The sequence below is a fragment of the Vulpes vulpes genome, chromosome 3 (genome assembly GCF_048418805.1).
Source record: "Vulpes vulpes isolate BD-2025 chromosome 3, VulVul3, whole genome shotgun sequence".
NCBI classification, from domain to species: Eukaryota; Metazoa; Chordata; class Mammalia; order Carnivora; family Canidae; genus Vulpes; species Vulpes vulpes.
In genome coordinates, this window is record NC_132782.1 from 132,708,593 (window position 1) to 132,724,768 (window position 16,176).

Consider the following 16,176-nt stretch of genomic DNA (forward strand, 5'->3'; position numbering starts at 1 on the left):
CAAGACTGAATGAGAATTTATGGACTTTCTCAAGAGTTTGTGCGTCCTGGCAGAGATTCCAGTTCGGAATGCAGAGTTCTCTCTGTGGGTAAACTGTGCGTCACTATGGCATGATCTCTACAGTACGTAACACCTAAATATCAGGCACAAGAAGACAAGACACTTAAGTATAGAATGCAAGCATCCTGCTGGAAGCTTAGAAGGGAAGAGTAGGATATTTTCCTGGATGGGAGTAAAAACAGAGACGGAGAAAGAGTGAGACCGATCCTTTCGCCCGATCTCTATTTACACAGTAAGGAAACCAGTCCTCTTGGGGCCGTGAGTCTGAGGTTCACAGCGACCCTGTTCCCGGGGTCACGCGAGTGGCCTGGAGAGTTGGTGCAGAGCTCCCGCCTCACTGCACTTCCCAGATGCCAAGGGGAAATGAAAATATCACCGTGGGCAGAGGGTGGGCGAGGTAATAACTGTCATAAGATTTTCTTCTTCCGCCACACAATGCTAGAGCTTCTGTCCCGCTCTTTTTGAAGAAGTACGTTTATGACTGATCGCTCAACACCTTGTTGGTTCTGATTGCAGAAAACACACCTTATAAATATATGATAACCATCCTGTAATAGAGAGTGTGACAATTTACTTCACAGTGCGTTTCGGGCTGCTAATTGATCGTTTCAGTCCAGGGACGATTTGGAATAAATTATACCCATCAAAAGGATATCACAGCTCATTTTGGTGGAAGGCTTTCCTTGTCGCTTCGCGTACGTCTTCTGGAGGGCGGACGGCACCCGCGGGCGGGGAGGAGGGGAGGGAGCCGGCCGCGAAGAGGAGGCCGGCGGGGCGGGGCCGGCGGGACGGGGCGGGACGGGGGGCGGGGCCGGCGGGACGGAGCGGGACGGGGGCGGGGCCGGCGGGACGGGGGGCGCGACGGGGGCGGGGCGGGGCCGGCAGGACCGGACGGGACGGGGGGCGGGACGGGATGGGGCGGGGCCGGCGGGACGGGGCGGGGCCGGCGGGAGCGCGCGCCCGCGCGCCCGCGCCCCCGTCGGCTGCAGGTCCGGAGCCGGACGGTAGAGGCCTCCCTTCTGAGGAGGCGGCGCGGCCGCGCGGGGCCGGGGTGAGCGCTCCCAGCCGCGCGTCCTTCCGGACCGGGTCCCTGCGCGGCCCGACCCGGTGCGAGTATTCCCCACCCGCCGTCCTCCTCCGCAGGCGGCGGCGCCCGTTCTTTTGAGGTGAGAGCGTCGGCCGGGCCGAGGGCCCTGCTTGGGGGGGTGCTCCGGTGCGGTGCGCCGGGTCTCCCGCCGGCTCGTCGCCTCCCCAGGGGCGCGGGGTGGGGCGGGGGCGGTGGGCGCGGGAGCCCCGGGAGCGGGACGGCCGCGGCCCCGTGGGGGGCTTTGTGTGCATCCGGGTGGGCGGCTCGGGTGGCCCCGCTTCTCACGCCGCAGCTGGGGAGCGGGCTCGGGGCCGACCCAGGCTCGGGGGAGGGGGAGCGGGGCGCCCCGCCCGCCGCAAGCCCCGTGGGCTGGGGGGGAGCGCGAGGACAGGGTGAGTCGGGCCTGCGGGCGACGCGAGGCCGCGCGGGGGGCGCCGGTGCTCCAGGTCGCGAGGGAGGAGGGGGGCGCCCTGGGGGACGCGGCCGCCGCGGAGGCCCGAAAGCCTCGGTGCCCGGCCTCTGACCGCCCCGCAGCCGCCTCTGGAGCCAGTCGCGCCCCCAGACCCTCGTCTCGGTTTCATTTCCCAGCAAAGTGTGTGCCGTTGCGTGGTGGTCACGGAGAAGCGAGACCCAGAGGCCCCGCCCTGGATGGGATTCATAATCGGAAAGAAAAAGAAAAAAAGTTTTTCCTACTGGGATCGCAGGCGCTCGCCTTTCTGGACTCCCCGCCTCGCCCGCAAGCCCCCCAGGCTGCCTCCACTCTCCGCCTCACTTGAGGCCCTTCGGCGCACGTAGCACACCCCTCTGTCCCAGGTGCTCCAAGTCGGGGCGTCGCGTGGTGTGCTTAGTTGTTTAGTCCTCTGTCACGCTAATACGTTGTGTCAATCTAGGGCACGGACGTTTCCACGCAGGCGATTTTGACAGCAATCATCCTACCGAGCTATTATGAAGTGTGATGTCAGTGCGTTCTGCAGGACGGATAATGTATAAGCCAGATCTTGACACGCTATCTTACAAGGAAGCAGCTGAGACCATCAGTAAGAGTCATTTTAATTCACACACCAAAAATATTTTGTGTTTGGTTGACATCTTTCAAAATGCTGAAAGAGGTAGTAGCATTTATCATTTTGTAGGTATTTATCAATATAGTCGCAGAAGTCCCCCTAGGAAGGAGGAGGATTTTTTTTTTTTTTTGTCTTACTCCTATTCTGTCGTATAAACCGAGGAACAAAAATGTGTCCTATCAAACAGTCCATAGTAAGTCAGTGAGAAATCTCTATTTATGAGGCCAGTCTTCTGAAACTGGAATGATTGGAAAAGTGAAGAAACTAGTTGTGTTTATGCCTCTGTTGTAAAAGAAAATCATCTGCTAGCTTAAATAACAGACCATATGCTCTTAGCACAAGCGCTGGGTGTGTGAAATGATCAGTTTATCTCAGGTACAGATGTCAGGTAAATATTCTGTAAAACTCCAATCTTAATGACTACTTGGGTATTACTCTTGGGTATTAAAGACTGATTATATCAGGGGTCACTTAAAGCAAGTGATTAGGTTCAAAGTATTGCCAGGACCCTAATGAATGAATTTGGAAATCTGAAAGTGATCCAAATCTAAGCAAATGCTTTAGGCTTGATATTATATAATACAAATTATATTTACATGGACCAAAGTCCTGTGGGAGGCAGTTTTACAGTGGACTCCTCATGTGTTGACCTGAGATATGATTTTCTTTTCCTGCATTCATTAATTCATCAGTTATTTATTCATTATTTGTTATAGGTCCTCCATTTCACTTTGCCATTGAACAGGATCTCCATAGGCAACTGATAAATAATTGTTGAAGTGTAACTAGAATATGTGTATCTTCCCTTGTCTCCAAGATAATATTCCAATAATAATATTCCTTGAATTTCCTTGAATTAAAGAGTTAAAAACTGTGGCTTTTCATTTATACGAATGAAAAATTGGATTGATTACCCTCAAGTAGTAAATCAAGGAAAGAAAAATTAGAGTTTTCTCCAGCTATGCCCTATACCCACATGGTCCCATGTGTTTTTTTTTTCCCCTAAGACTTTAAAGACAAAGTTTAAAGGACTTGCATGATTGAATGGGTTCATTATATTCTTTTAATTATTTTAGAACTTAAGGTTTTCCTTAAAAGGTCTTGCTCCATATGTCGTGTGCTGGACTAGCTGGTTTTATGTGAGTGAAGGCTTTATATTTTTAGTAAAAACCAAACCACATAACCCTTTCCCCTGCAACCTGAAGTAAGAATTGCCTCCAGTTAAGTCAAGCAAACAAACATATCTCAAGTAGTCACAGGTATACCTGGTTAAAAATCATTTTCATTGGTTTAATGGAAAAATATACCCAGTATGTTTATCCCAATTTTTTGTAGTTTTAATGTTTTTGTGGATAACACTTGAAATAGTTAGAACAATACCTAGATCCTTGAGTATCAAGACATTTTTGTGTGAGATATATAAGATGTACCTAAAGAATGTAAGATTTTGTGAAGTACAATAATATATATATGTATATATATATAAAGATTTTATTTATTTATTCATGAGAGAGAGAGAGAGAGAGGCAGAGACACAGGCAGAGGGAGAAGCAGGCTCCATGCAGGGAGCCTAATGTGGGACTCCATCCTGGGTCTCCAGGATCACGCCCTGGACTGAAGGCAGATGCTAAACCGCTGAGCCACCCAGGCGTCCCACAATAATAGAAGATGTTAAGAATAATTTTATCTTTAACTCTAAAAGGTATGCTGTAGGGCTGAAACTATGTAACAGATATGAACATAAAGTAATAAAATCAATCATACCAGGACTTACACATATATTAGTGTGTTTTTATCTGGCTAGTCATCTTGGAAGTTGGTCACTTATTCCAATGATACATGCATTGCTGCCATTGATCAAACCTCTTTTAAAAGGAGCTCTTCATTAGGCACTGGTTTTCAAAACAAGGCACATCTTGTTAAAAAGCCTGGGAGGCAGTAAGTCATCTCCCTTTAAAGACCTTCAGTGCCCTGAAAAGTAAGGGGGGGTATGTGTGATTAAATCAGGGTAATATAATTTGGGGTCAAAACAATCAGAAAGACAATTAGATGGCTTTCTTTAGCAGCGTTTAAAATAGTTCTAAAGTCATTATACAAACATTGTTTGAATAATGGCAGCACCATTGGAATACAAGTAGCTGCCAAGGGACAGTTTTAAGAAAAGTGCTCATTTGGAGCTATACATTCTCTTTGATTGTCAATAAATTATTAATTTAACAATCATATACATGTACAGTACATTGTATATAGTCATATTCAGAAAGTTGTGTTGTCAAGAATTTGGTTGATCTGGATTTTATGAGAGTTCAGTTTTGCTGCTATGATTACAAAAGCTGTTAAGTTCTAGAATATGGAAATGGCTAGAAAAAATTCAAGATGTCATAGGCTAAAATCAGAATTGCCCTATATAGTTCTATAGAATTGATGCTCCACATTCCTTGAAATATAAAAGAATCATACTCAGTTAAGAAACCAAACTTCACCTAGGTATTCTATTTTGTGAGCAAGGCATTTACCATTAACAAAAAATTCAGTGATCCTTAGAGTGTAGGTTAAATGTCACCTGTGGATCGAAACACATCATTTTTAGTAGTTGGTTCTGAGTATAGACCCCAAAGTAGATGTGTTGTAGAGCCACTGTGTACTACTGTAAGTTAACAATATACTATCAAAATATAGAACCATGAAACTCCTCACCCAGTGAATTTAAACTCTTGTGATATTCAAGACAAGAATTTGGGAAAGGGAATAGAAAGACAAGGAAAAGAAAAAGAGGGAGAGGGTCAGAGGTAGGTAGGGACTTTTGAATTATAATTCATTGAATTCATTTGAGGGAAGAGTTTATAAGTGCTTTCCACAAACCACCAGCAAATAATTTAAAATCTGAGGGAATAGTTCAGATTCAACCCCAGCTGAGACTATATGGAGAACCAAGAAAAGCAGAAAGAATGTAATTAGCTGAGTAGGAATTTTTCTACGAGTTCAGATCTAATACCTCAGTATTATATAAAGGGCCACGGGATCGTTAGTGATTAGCAGGGATCCGGATCATAATGATGAGAGATCAAGGCCAGGGGACAAAGATGAAAGGGCCTTCCTGCTTAAACTGAATGTTGAAAATGCTGGTGCACTTACATAGGGAAGGTCAGCCAGCACTTAAAGAAGTAGGGCAATAGTCCCAGAGCAACAAATGTGTTCCTCTCTTTCACCCTAGAGTTAGATTGGATATGGAGATTAACCAAGCTTGAGCTGACACAAAAAGAATGTCCTTATTTCAGCCACTTATAAGGCCTGGAAATTTGAATCCTGTCTGCTTTAATGAGCTTGGATATTGCCTAGAAATTGGGGAAGGGGACCTGCTGGGTCCTGGATACCAGGGTTACATACCCAACTAAAAGGTCAGTGAACAAGGTGGACAGATCCAATTCCTGATCTTTTCTGGGTACACCCTGGATTGTTTGTCCACTAGGTAAACAAAATAGCTCCTAAATTTTTTAAGCACAAGGGAGTATTAGATACCCAGTATACACACAATAGATATGACCATTGTGGAAGAACAGGTGATATGATGTTAGCCTTTGTTTTTTTTTTTTTGTTTGTTTGTTTGTTTTTTTGGAAATGGATAGCCTAATTCTCATGTCTGCTTATCTTCTATAGATTTAAGAACCATCCATATATTTCTCACTTTGAGTCTTCAGTTTTTGTCTGTAGTGTTTGTAGCTTCAGGATTGGAGTGGCAGGCTCTTAGTATGGCCCCAGGTAGTTGTAATAGAATTCAGTGTAGTTGGTGTAGTTTGAAGCCCATTTCTTTCTTAGAGAGGCTCTTGGTTTTAGATTTACAAAGTTCACTTGTGGATCCAGAATATAGAAAAGGTGGGAGATTGCCCTGAGTATTGGGAAGTATCATATGGCAGAAGGAATCCAGGGCCAGGAGTGGGGGACCAGGTTTATTGTGTACCAGTTGTGTTACTTGAGGCAAATTATAGTTTCCTTCTAGGCAAAATGTATATCATAGTAATCTGTTGGATCTAATTCAAAAGGTAGTTTTAAGCCTTATCTGAGATGGAGTAAATGGAAGGACTTGGCTTATTAAGTACTGTGCAAGTGCAGTATTTTGTGTGCCACTACATTTATTTTGCAGGTAAAGGTAAGGGTTATAGGCCTTGAGCTGTAAAGATATTTAAACCAAAATATAAATGAAGATGGAGGGATCCCTGGGTGGCGCAGCGGTTTGGCGCCTGCCTTTGGCCCAGGGCGCGATCCTGGAGACCCGGGATCGAATCCCACATCGGGCTCCCGATGCATGGAGCCTGCTTCTCCCTCTGCCTATGTCTCTGCCTCTCTCTCTCTCTCTGTATGACTATCATAAATAAATAATAAAAAAAAATTGAAGAAAAAAAAATAAATGAAGATGGAAACTTGCCTTTGGGAACTTGGGAGAATAGAGTAGTTTTAGCATTGATAGTAGAGACAAGTGAATAATACTGTTATTCCTTCATAAGAAGTACTATTCTGTTGCCAGAGTATTCCCTTCTGCAAGAGATTGATTGATGGATGGATGGATGGATGGATTGATTTATGAGAGAATGTGCATACATGGAGAGAGGGAGAGGGAGAGAGAATCTTAAGCAGACTCCGCACCCAGCTTGGAGCCCAACATCGTGCTCTGTCTCTCGAGCTCTATCTCTTGGCTCTGAGATCATCACCTGAGCCAAAATCAGGAATCTGACAGCCTGATTGAGCCACCAGGCCTCCCTACAAAAGATTTTTCAAAAATTGCTTCCTAAAGGGGCGTCTAGGTGACTCAGTCGGTTAAGTTTCTGGCTCTTAATTTTTTTTAAATTTATTTATTTATGATAGTCACAGAGAGAGAGAGAGAGAGAGAGAGAGAGAGAGAGGCAGAGACACAGGCAGAGGGAGAAGCAGGCTCCATGCACCAGGAGCCCGATGTGGGGTTCGATCCCGGGTCTCCAGGATCGCGCCCTGGGCCAAAGGCAGGCGCCAAACCGCTGCGCCACCCAGGGATCCCAGTTTCTGGTTCTTGATTTTGTCTCAGGTTGTGATCTAAGGGTGGTTAGATTGAGTCACACATAGAGCCCCCATTGGGCTCTGCACTCAGCAGGAGCCTGCTTGAGTTCTCTCTCTGCCCCTCCCCCCACTCAGGTGCATGTGCGCTCTCTCTCTCTCTCTCTGTCTGTCTCTCAAATAAATAAATCTTAAAAATAAAAATGCTTACTAAAAACCTGTTGGATAGAGAGAAACCAGCCAGCTTGCTTAATACTATCAAGTCCAGATTTTCAGCAGTGGCACTGAAGGTATGCTCTACATAGGAAAAGTAGCCAGACGTCCAGGCCTTGATTCTTGTACTCACAGAATTTCTTCTTTGAGATTTCATTAATTCCCAATTGCTACCTTCATATCTTAGGGGAGAACAAAAGCCGGCTGGAGTTCCATATATTGGTTTAATTGGTCAGCTATAAACATTTTTTAGCAATTGTTATTCTTCCTACAGTAGCAACCCACTTTTGCTACAGAGATAGCAAAACCTCCCCCCAACCCCTTGCAGGCCATTTTTTAAAAAATTAACTTTTGTATCTTTTTTCCCCCCTTCTTTCCTCTGTGTATTTAAAAGTTAACAGAGGCTTCTGGAGAAAGAACACTTTGCCACTCTATCTCATAGAAACACCAGTACAGATACAGGCAGCATCACTGGCTGCCACCAACATGGGCATGGCTCCAAGAGAGGATGGGGAAATGGAAGGAGTGGTTTGGGATGTTATGGAGTAGTATACACTCATATTTTCTTCTGTTGAGTTTCAGAATCTGCCCTACTAAAGAGTAAAAACAGTGCCCTTTGTCTGAAGTCATTGGTTAGAGGGATGTTTTCTGGAGGTTTGTTGAATATCTTCCACATAGTGATGCTTCATAAATTCACATTCTGTGAGGCACAGTGTATCTGAGCCAGTATAGTATATTGGGGCATTCGATTTAGACAGTCTGTTTGAATACCATATCTAATACTGACTTTCTGAGTGACTTGGACAAGTTTATTAATCTCTCTGAGCCTCAGTTTATCTGCAAAATAACAATAATACTAGTATTTACTTTTTAGGATTGTTGTACCTGAAGTGTGTGCTCAGCAAATGGGAGCTATATTATTAGGCTCTGGAGAGTGAGGGAAGAGTAAAAAGAAATTTCCATTTTCAAGGAGCTTACACTGTGGTTGGAAGGGACTGAGTAGAAGAAAACTGACAAGACCGTACAGGGCAGAGAATAGGCATGACATGAAGGTGCTGCAGATAATGAAGAGTTCAGCAGTCTGCCAAGGACTAGGATGATGAAAGATTTCAAGATAGAGGTGGGAATTCCTCTCTGGGATTTACAGTCTGGGTGGGATTCAGGTATGTATGGTGCAGTTGAGAAGGCATCCCAGATGGCAAGGAGAAATACTGATCAGAACACAGTACATTAGGGGTGGGAGTATGCCAGAGTAGAAAGTGAACCAGCTTTTGAACCAGATGGATAAACTTAAGCCTATCTGTGCTGTGAGATTTTGATTGGACAAGTATCTTAATTTCTTTAGTCTCAGTTTCTACAACCTTAAAATGGGTACAATCATCTCATTGAGTTGAAGGGATTAAATTAGATGTTTGTAATTCCTAACATGGTACCTGGCACTTCACAAGTATTCAATAAAATGAAGATAATCTGTGTGGTATTTGCAGAGGACAAAGGGAGGGCTGTTTGTCTGAAGAGCTGTCTTGCCTTGTGTAGGCTAGTCTTGGAAAACAAAGCAGAAATGTCCAGTTAGGGAGAGTGGAGAGGAAGCCTAAAGGCCAAATTAAGGAGCTGGGGCTGTTACAGGCTATCAGAGCTATCAAGGGCTTTCCAAGAAAGTAGGAGTTTAGGGTGGTTAATATCAAGGCACTCTGAAATCTGTTTTGGAGGAAAGAAGCTCACTTTGCACATGTAAGGTGACAGGGGTATAGATTAGGATGGTGGAAGGGTGACCAGCCCTGGTCATTGTGGTGTCTTGAAAGTTTCTGTCATAAAAGGAGCTAAGGACTAAACATTGTGGAGTTAGGGAGCCTTTATTTTGTTTTGTTTTGTTTTGTTTTTTGGGTAGACAAGTGTCACTTGTCCAGAACAAAATTAGTATAGATCCATAACTTTGGAAAATAGAACTCACTCAATATTCAGGGACTATAAAAGGTGGTAACTTTAATGCTAAATAACCTCTAGAACCTGCTTCAGCTTAAATAATAGCCTTTTTTTAAAAAGCTCCTTTCCCCTTCCTATTAATGAAGATGAGTGTGTGCCTGTCACTGGTTTCCAGGAAGGCATATGTACAGATCATTTATAGCCATATGAAGTTTGAGGTTAGGATTGTAGTGGCGGGATCCCTGGGTGGCGCAGCGGTTTGGCGCCTGCCTTTGGCCCAGGGCGCGATCCTGGAGACCCGGGATCGAATCCCACGTCGGGCTCCCGGTGCATGGAGCCTGTTTCTCCCTCTGCCTGTGTCTCTGCTTCTCTCTCTCTCTGTGTGACTATCATAGATAAATAAAAAAAAAAATTAAAAAAAAAAAGGATTGTAGTGGCATTGGACTAAATGAGGAGGGTGGTGCTAGCAAAATGGTAATTTTGATGACTTTACTTGGTGACATTATGATTTGGATGAGAAAATTCTGTCCTTTCCCTGGGGTTTAGAAGTGATTTAATTAAAAACACAAACCTAGGAAATAGTTTTGGATATTAGGAGATTTATTTATGTTGTCTGTCATTTTCTCCTCACCTCTCTCTTTTTTTCCACCCATTGCATTTTTGTAGTGGGAGTATAGATGGTAGAGCATGTATTTCTAAAGGAAGTCATACTGATTATATGGACACCAGATTTTTAAAACTGAGGAAATTGCAACCACCTATTACTGTTCAATGGCAAGCCTTAAACATATTAAGCAGGAAGGATAACTGACCTACCATTGATTTCCTGAATTTCACTGTTCTCTCATTCAGGGGGCAAGGGCAACATGGTGCTAATAGCTCTGGGGTGTCTGGGGTGTCATAGGAGTTAACTATAGCCAAAGATTGCATCCCTTGGAAGGAGGATGCATATGCCAAGGGGATTGTGCACAGTGGTTGACAAACACAGGAAGGGAATAAATGACCAGGGAAAATAGAGGCCCTGGGCGGTTAGAGGCAAAATAAACTGGCTTAGTTCTATTACTCCTGAGCAGGGGCAAAGAGTGTATTTCCTTTCTCATCTCTTGAGTTTATTTAAATTATCTGTTGGGGTAGGGGTGGAAAGGAAGCATGATTTTATAAGGCTGATTAATGTTAAGATTCAGACATGTAGGTTATATCCAGGTCCTAATACACCTTTTCACTCCAGCTTAGAAACCGAAGACTGCAAAATAAACGTGTTCTAAGGGAAGGAAGGGGAGAAAGCAAAAGACATTTCCCTACTTTTTATTTTAATGAGAGGCATTTTTTGAATATACATTATTTTTGGATTTTTTTATATCCATGCCACCCAGAGAGATCCTCCAAAGTAGCTCCTGGCTTGAACCAGGGGTAAGTGGCATTGGGCACAGGGTATTCAGGGTGCTGTTGTCATTAATTTTGCTGAAAGACCCTAATCAGAGACCAAGTCTCCCCTCCTTGATGGGTGGCACTGATCTTGGAATGGGCCTCCATGCAGATTTCAGCCTTGCCGCCTCCTCCAATCCTTCTGCCTTGTGCTCCTGCAGTGGGACCTCTCTCTCTCTCTTCCCCTTTTTTTTTTCAATTAAATGAATTAATTACCAGGCATTTAACTTTTTGCCAGACTCTTTCATTATGCCCTGAGTTGTTGCTGAGCGGCAAAGGGAAGTAATAACATTCGCAGTGAGGGGCAAATCCTGTTAATGAACAAATTAAAGTTCAAACAGTGATTCAAGTTCACAACCTCTCCATGGCTCTTCTCTTTAATAAGAGTTATACATGTTACTTTCCTGCTCTTTTCTCCCTTTTATTACTTTTTAAGCTTTTCATCAACACTGCCGGGGCATATTTGAGGCTCCCAGCCTTTCAGCCCTGACAAGGACTGGAGCAGTTATAATCCTATCTTAATTTGGCAACTTTTGTAAAACACATAAAGGGCCCAGGGTTACCTTTGGTCACCAGGACCTGGTGACCATATAGTTTCCACCTCCTACCAGGGCTCTGTGAGTTGCTCCTCTCTCTGTGCATTCCTCCGGCAGTCAGGATTTGATCACTTACCCTTCCCACCCGTGGGCACTGCTTTACTGAACAAGTAAGGCTGAGGTGCAGCTGAGCCCTTGCCTCTCTCTATTCTTCTTCTGTCATCCTCTTTACCTGCCTGGTTACACTGCTAGGGAGAAGGGGACTCAGTGAGAAGAGGGAGGAGTCTCTGGACTGAAAGCTGGGAACCTTTATGGGGAAAAGAGTTTGAGGTAGGAAGGATGCTTGATCCCTTCCTGACCACCATTATTACCAAATGCTGCTAGCTTCGCTAAGGGGGCCATGCCTGCAAAGGTGCTGAAAGGCCCTAACCTTATTGGCCCAAACCAGAGCAGGGCAGGGGCCTTGTGGGAAGGAGCCTGGGGAGGTGTCCAGTGCCTGCCTACTTCTCCTTTTTTATCCCTCCCCTCCCCATACTATGGATTGCGTGGGGGCCTTTTCCACCTCCGTGCCTGGCTTCTCACCACTATCCCCTGAGCGTGGTGGCTTGATATAATCACCATGACAACTGCAATCTACGAGCATACACATAATAGAGATGAAATAGACAAAAGATTAGCATGCCATGAAAAGTACAATAAGTTTCTTATTTAGCATTTAGATAACTGTCTTTCCTTCGGAGCAAGCTTCAAAGTTGAAGCCAGTTTAGACCAAGAGGATTAATTCTTTCTCCCGCATGCTTCATTGAATCTCTCATTACCAAACTTTGTCTGTATTGATGTAAGATTTGATTGAAGATTAGAGCATTTAGCAAATCTTGCTTTTCTGCATGTATCAGGTCCTTTCAAGCACGGATCGCAGTGCCCAGTGGTCAATACCCTTACTTTTATCCAGTGTCTGCTTCATTTAAACTTAATCAACTCCATCAACGAACTGGAACAGGGAAACGTCCCTGCGGTAAGAATGTTGTGCTTTTGTGGGATAATTCTTTGCTCTTTCCCGATCCGTTGCCGTTAAACCTAAAATTGCACTATGATGAACTTTTTTTTTTTTTAATCAATATGATAATGACAATTGGGTCTGAACGCTCTGGTAGGAAGGACTTAGACTAGAGCTGAATCTGGCTTCCATCACCAAAACAACTTCTGGTCCTACGATAGTCTGCCTCCTTTTGTTGTATGGCTTTAATACCTTTTCTTCCCTGACATTGAATATTGCTCAAGCTGGAAAATGATGCATCTTTGTAGGGAAGGCTCATATGTCACAGCCAGAAAGTGAAGCAGACCGATTGGTTGTGTGAATTATCTGACTTGCTGCAGTGAATTATTTGCACTGTTTCCCTACCTAGTCAACAAGTTCCTGAGGTATAGTAGAGATCAATCAAAACTGACAGCCCGCATGTGAAGGCTTTACTGTGTAAATCTGGCGCACTCATCCTGGCCATGCCGGCCCTGGCATCTGTATATCATTTTTATACTGCTACCAGTAGAGCAATTTCAAAAGTATTTGCAAGGAAAATGCGTGTCCCCATCTGTTCCTAGAAGCATAAATGTGCCACCTTCAGAGGGTTTTCACTGGTAATCATATCTTTAATGATCAACAGACTAGTGATATATATTTTTCCATAAAATGGGGTTTTCTTCACTTTATTGTGATTGGCTAGAATAAATAGCTTTTCCATATGTTAGGGAGATAAAATATAAGATTAGCAGAGGTCGTTTGTTGGATAGTAAACAAAAGAAACAATTCATTCCAAATAATCTTTGAAAAGAAGCAATGACAAAATTAAGTTGCAATAACAGAGCATCTGAGGCCCCACATCAGAAAACAGACCTTGTTCCTCCTTGGAAAAGGAGCCGTTTAAGAGCAGAAACTTAGAGTCTTCTAGAGGACTCTGGTGGCTTATTTTCATGAAGCAGGGGAGGGAAGGAGCAGGGTAAGAAGGAGAGGCTAGAATAATACTTGTTTTTTCTATTTCTAAGGTCATATTTCCTATCCCTTTACTTTTTAAGTTTATTTTTCAAATTCCCTTCCCTTTATTTTACTTGCAATTTTCCTGTCTTCACTGTAGCACCCTCGGTAAGTTGGTGGGTAATGTGTTCATAAAGTAGGAAAATGCCATCTTGCTGAATTTCTCTTCAGGCCTACAGGGAGATGGGGATTGTTTGTATACTTAAAAAATTAAAAGGCTGGCTTCCTCCATGGGAGATTTCTCTTCTCCCATAGAAAAGGGTGACTTTGAAGAGTCAGGTACAGTACCAGCTTTTAAGTGAAATTCCAGAGCCATTCGGAAGGTACCTGAAGATAGCCAAGACCCACCAGGGAACCCCCAGGAAGTGTTCATAGCAATCTAATCCCACCTGTGTAGGTTATGGTCTGAAGATACAACCAGGCTCTTATCTGCATCCTCTGAAACACCTGCACCCATAATCTCCACACTCAGCACCCATTTCAAATGCAGACACTCCTAGTTCTGTAGACACTGTTAGCTCTTGGGGAAATTTGGAAACTTCTTCTCCAGGATCTCTGTGTAGAGGTTTCCACTGCTTGCTCAGGAATCTCCAATTCTATTTTGTTCCCAGGGTTGGGAGAGAATCTCCTGTTCCACAAAGGACAATTGCTCTTACAATTGTAAGATGCCTGGATCTATCTAAACAATGTCTTCAGCCTCTAGGCTCTCCAGAAAACAGGTGTAGAGATGTTTACACATGTTTTCTATAAGTCAGAATATTGAGAATGAGAAGTTGGGGTGGAGATTTCTCTATAAACACTGAAAGTAAGACTAGTTAGTAAGTTAACTGTAAAGTGGATTCTTATTTTACCCCCTTGGGACAATGGGGGGGGGGGGTAAACTCTGTCATTTCTGTATGTTACCCACCCTACCCACATACTCCACAGAATTTTTTTTTCCTCTTTCCAAATGGCTGCTGTTCTCACTGCAGCAGGAATGTATGAGTATTGGAAATATGGTCTTCAGGTTGGTCCCAAGCAGAAAGTCTACTAGCATCTTAGACCTAGCTTGTGTTAATTTCCTGGGCCCAGTGAGGCTTGGGAACACTGACAGAACAGTAGAAAAACAGCTTACCCACATTTTTGACTAGAACAAGATCAGAAAGCCACCATCAAAGGTTTTCTTTTAAAATTTCCCCTTAATCTGAGAAACATAATCTTCTAGGCTAGGTTGCACATACTTAGGCATAGACTATATAGGACTTACAGGTAGATCCTATTTTGCTTGATCTGAAACCAGATTTGCCGTAGTATTGCAATTAAGACTAAAAGAAAGGGAGGTCACACTTGTGGTTGCACACTGTATTGTGATTACACTGCAGATCTGCAGTCTTCAGTGAGTTTGCTTGCCACAAGGAAATTCTGGCATGTGTTGTGTATGAAATGATTTACACTCCTTTCAAAAAATTGAATTTCCTGATATCTATGTATTTTAGTTTGAGACTCATTTTGCATTGAATTTTTCTGGGTTGTTTTCATAAAATGAAGTTAAAAAAAACCTCACTAACTGATTTTATGTGGAAGAAATAAATGTATGATGTTTGCTCCGTCCCTTGTCTAGGAGGATGAGGCTGTTACTACCACACATAGGACATTTCCCACTCTGTCCTCTTGTGCCCAGGGGTCCTGTCCAACCCACAGGCCTCCTCCAGGAATGTTGCTGTCCACACTGGAGTAGAAGACGCTGAAGAGCTTAGTATTGGGGCTCATGTTGGCTGAGGCTCTGAACCACAGAACTGCAGGCATCCAAGTTTTTCCTAAACCCTTGATTGGAGCCATTTCTAAAACACAGTCCTTTGCTGCTTCAGAATCACAGATCCTCTACACCTGCATATCCATAGCAGAGATGGAAGTCTTGGCAACTATAGGACAAGTACTGCAAATTTTAAAATTTGGGTGAAAATTACTTGCAGCAACAATGCTCTTTCCCTCCACAGCCTCACTGCTACCAAGGAACCTCATCAGTTCAGGCTTACTTCACTAAAAATGTACTTAATTCCAGAAAAACTGCTAGATACCTATATGTAACTGCTTTTTGTTAGCCAATGTTATGAAAACAGCCCTTCCACCTTAGAATATTGAACCTAAACTCTAATTCAGATATTTGAAAATATATGCAGTGTTAATTTGCATATAATATCATGACCTTAGTATTATGCATAGTATTTGTTTTTTTAGATACCCCTTAATAAGTCAGGGTGGGGAGGCAGTGTGGTATTTTGAAAAGAAATTCCGATTTTAAAAATAAACTTAAGGAAATGCCTGTTTTGATTAAGGAAAATAAACCTAACTGATCGTTAAGGCAAAGTGAACTATTAAGATTTAGTGTCAACAGTCTTTAAGTTAAATTACTGATAAAAGTGCCACTCGGAGCTTAAAAATGCCAAGATGTTTATTTATTTATTTATTTATTTTAAGATGTTTAAAGCTACCTGAAAATGAACAATTTGGAGGAATTGAAGTTTCTTTTTTGTTCTCCCTTACTCTGAACAGCATGCTTGTAATATTTTCCAACACTCTTGGCTTTTATTAGGAATTTTCACCTTGTTCCAGAAGGAAACACCGGAAAAGCAACTTATATAGTTAATAGCCTCAGTCTAAAGAACGTTATTTCTGGGCAGAATTTCTACAGTCACCCTTGTCTGTACACATTTGTTAAGGGGTGTATTTTAATTTTAAGTCAGAACAACTGGGTTAAGATGTGGAGAAGACGCGGAGGGTCCCTATGGGGGAAGAGGCAAGTGAGAGGAAGCTCAATCAGCTTTACTGCGCGCC

The 16,176-nt window shown here is 43.4% G+C and overlaps 1 long non-coding RNA gene across 1 annotated transcript in view; it reads left to right on the forward strand.

The window, feature by feature from the left end:
* Positions 1 to 1,014: 1,014 nt before the first annotated feature.
* The window catches only part of LOC112918415 (uncharacterized), a 22,028-nt gene continuing 6,866 nt past the window's right edge, over positions 1,015 to 16,176 (forward strand). The window contains exons 1-2 of the long non-coding RNA XR_012000779.1: positions 1,015 to 1,226; positions 2,038 to 2,184. This is a non-coding gene — a long non-coding RNA (uncharacterized lncRNA). The remainder of the gene's footprint in view (positions 1,227 to 2,037; positions 2,185 to 16,176) is intronic.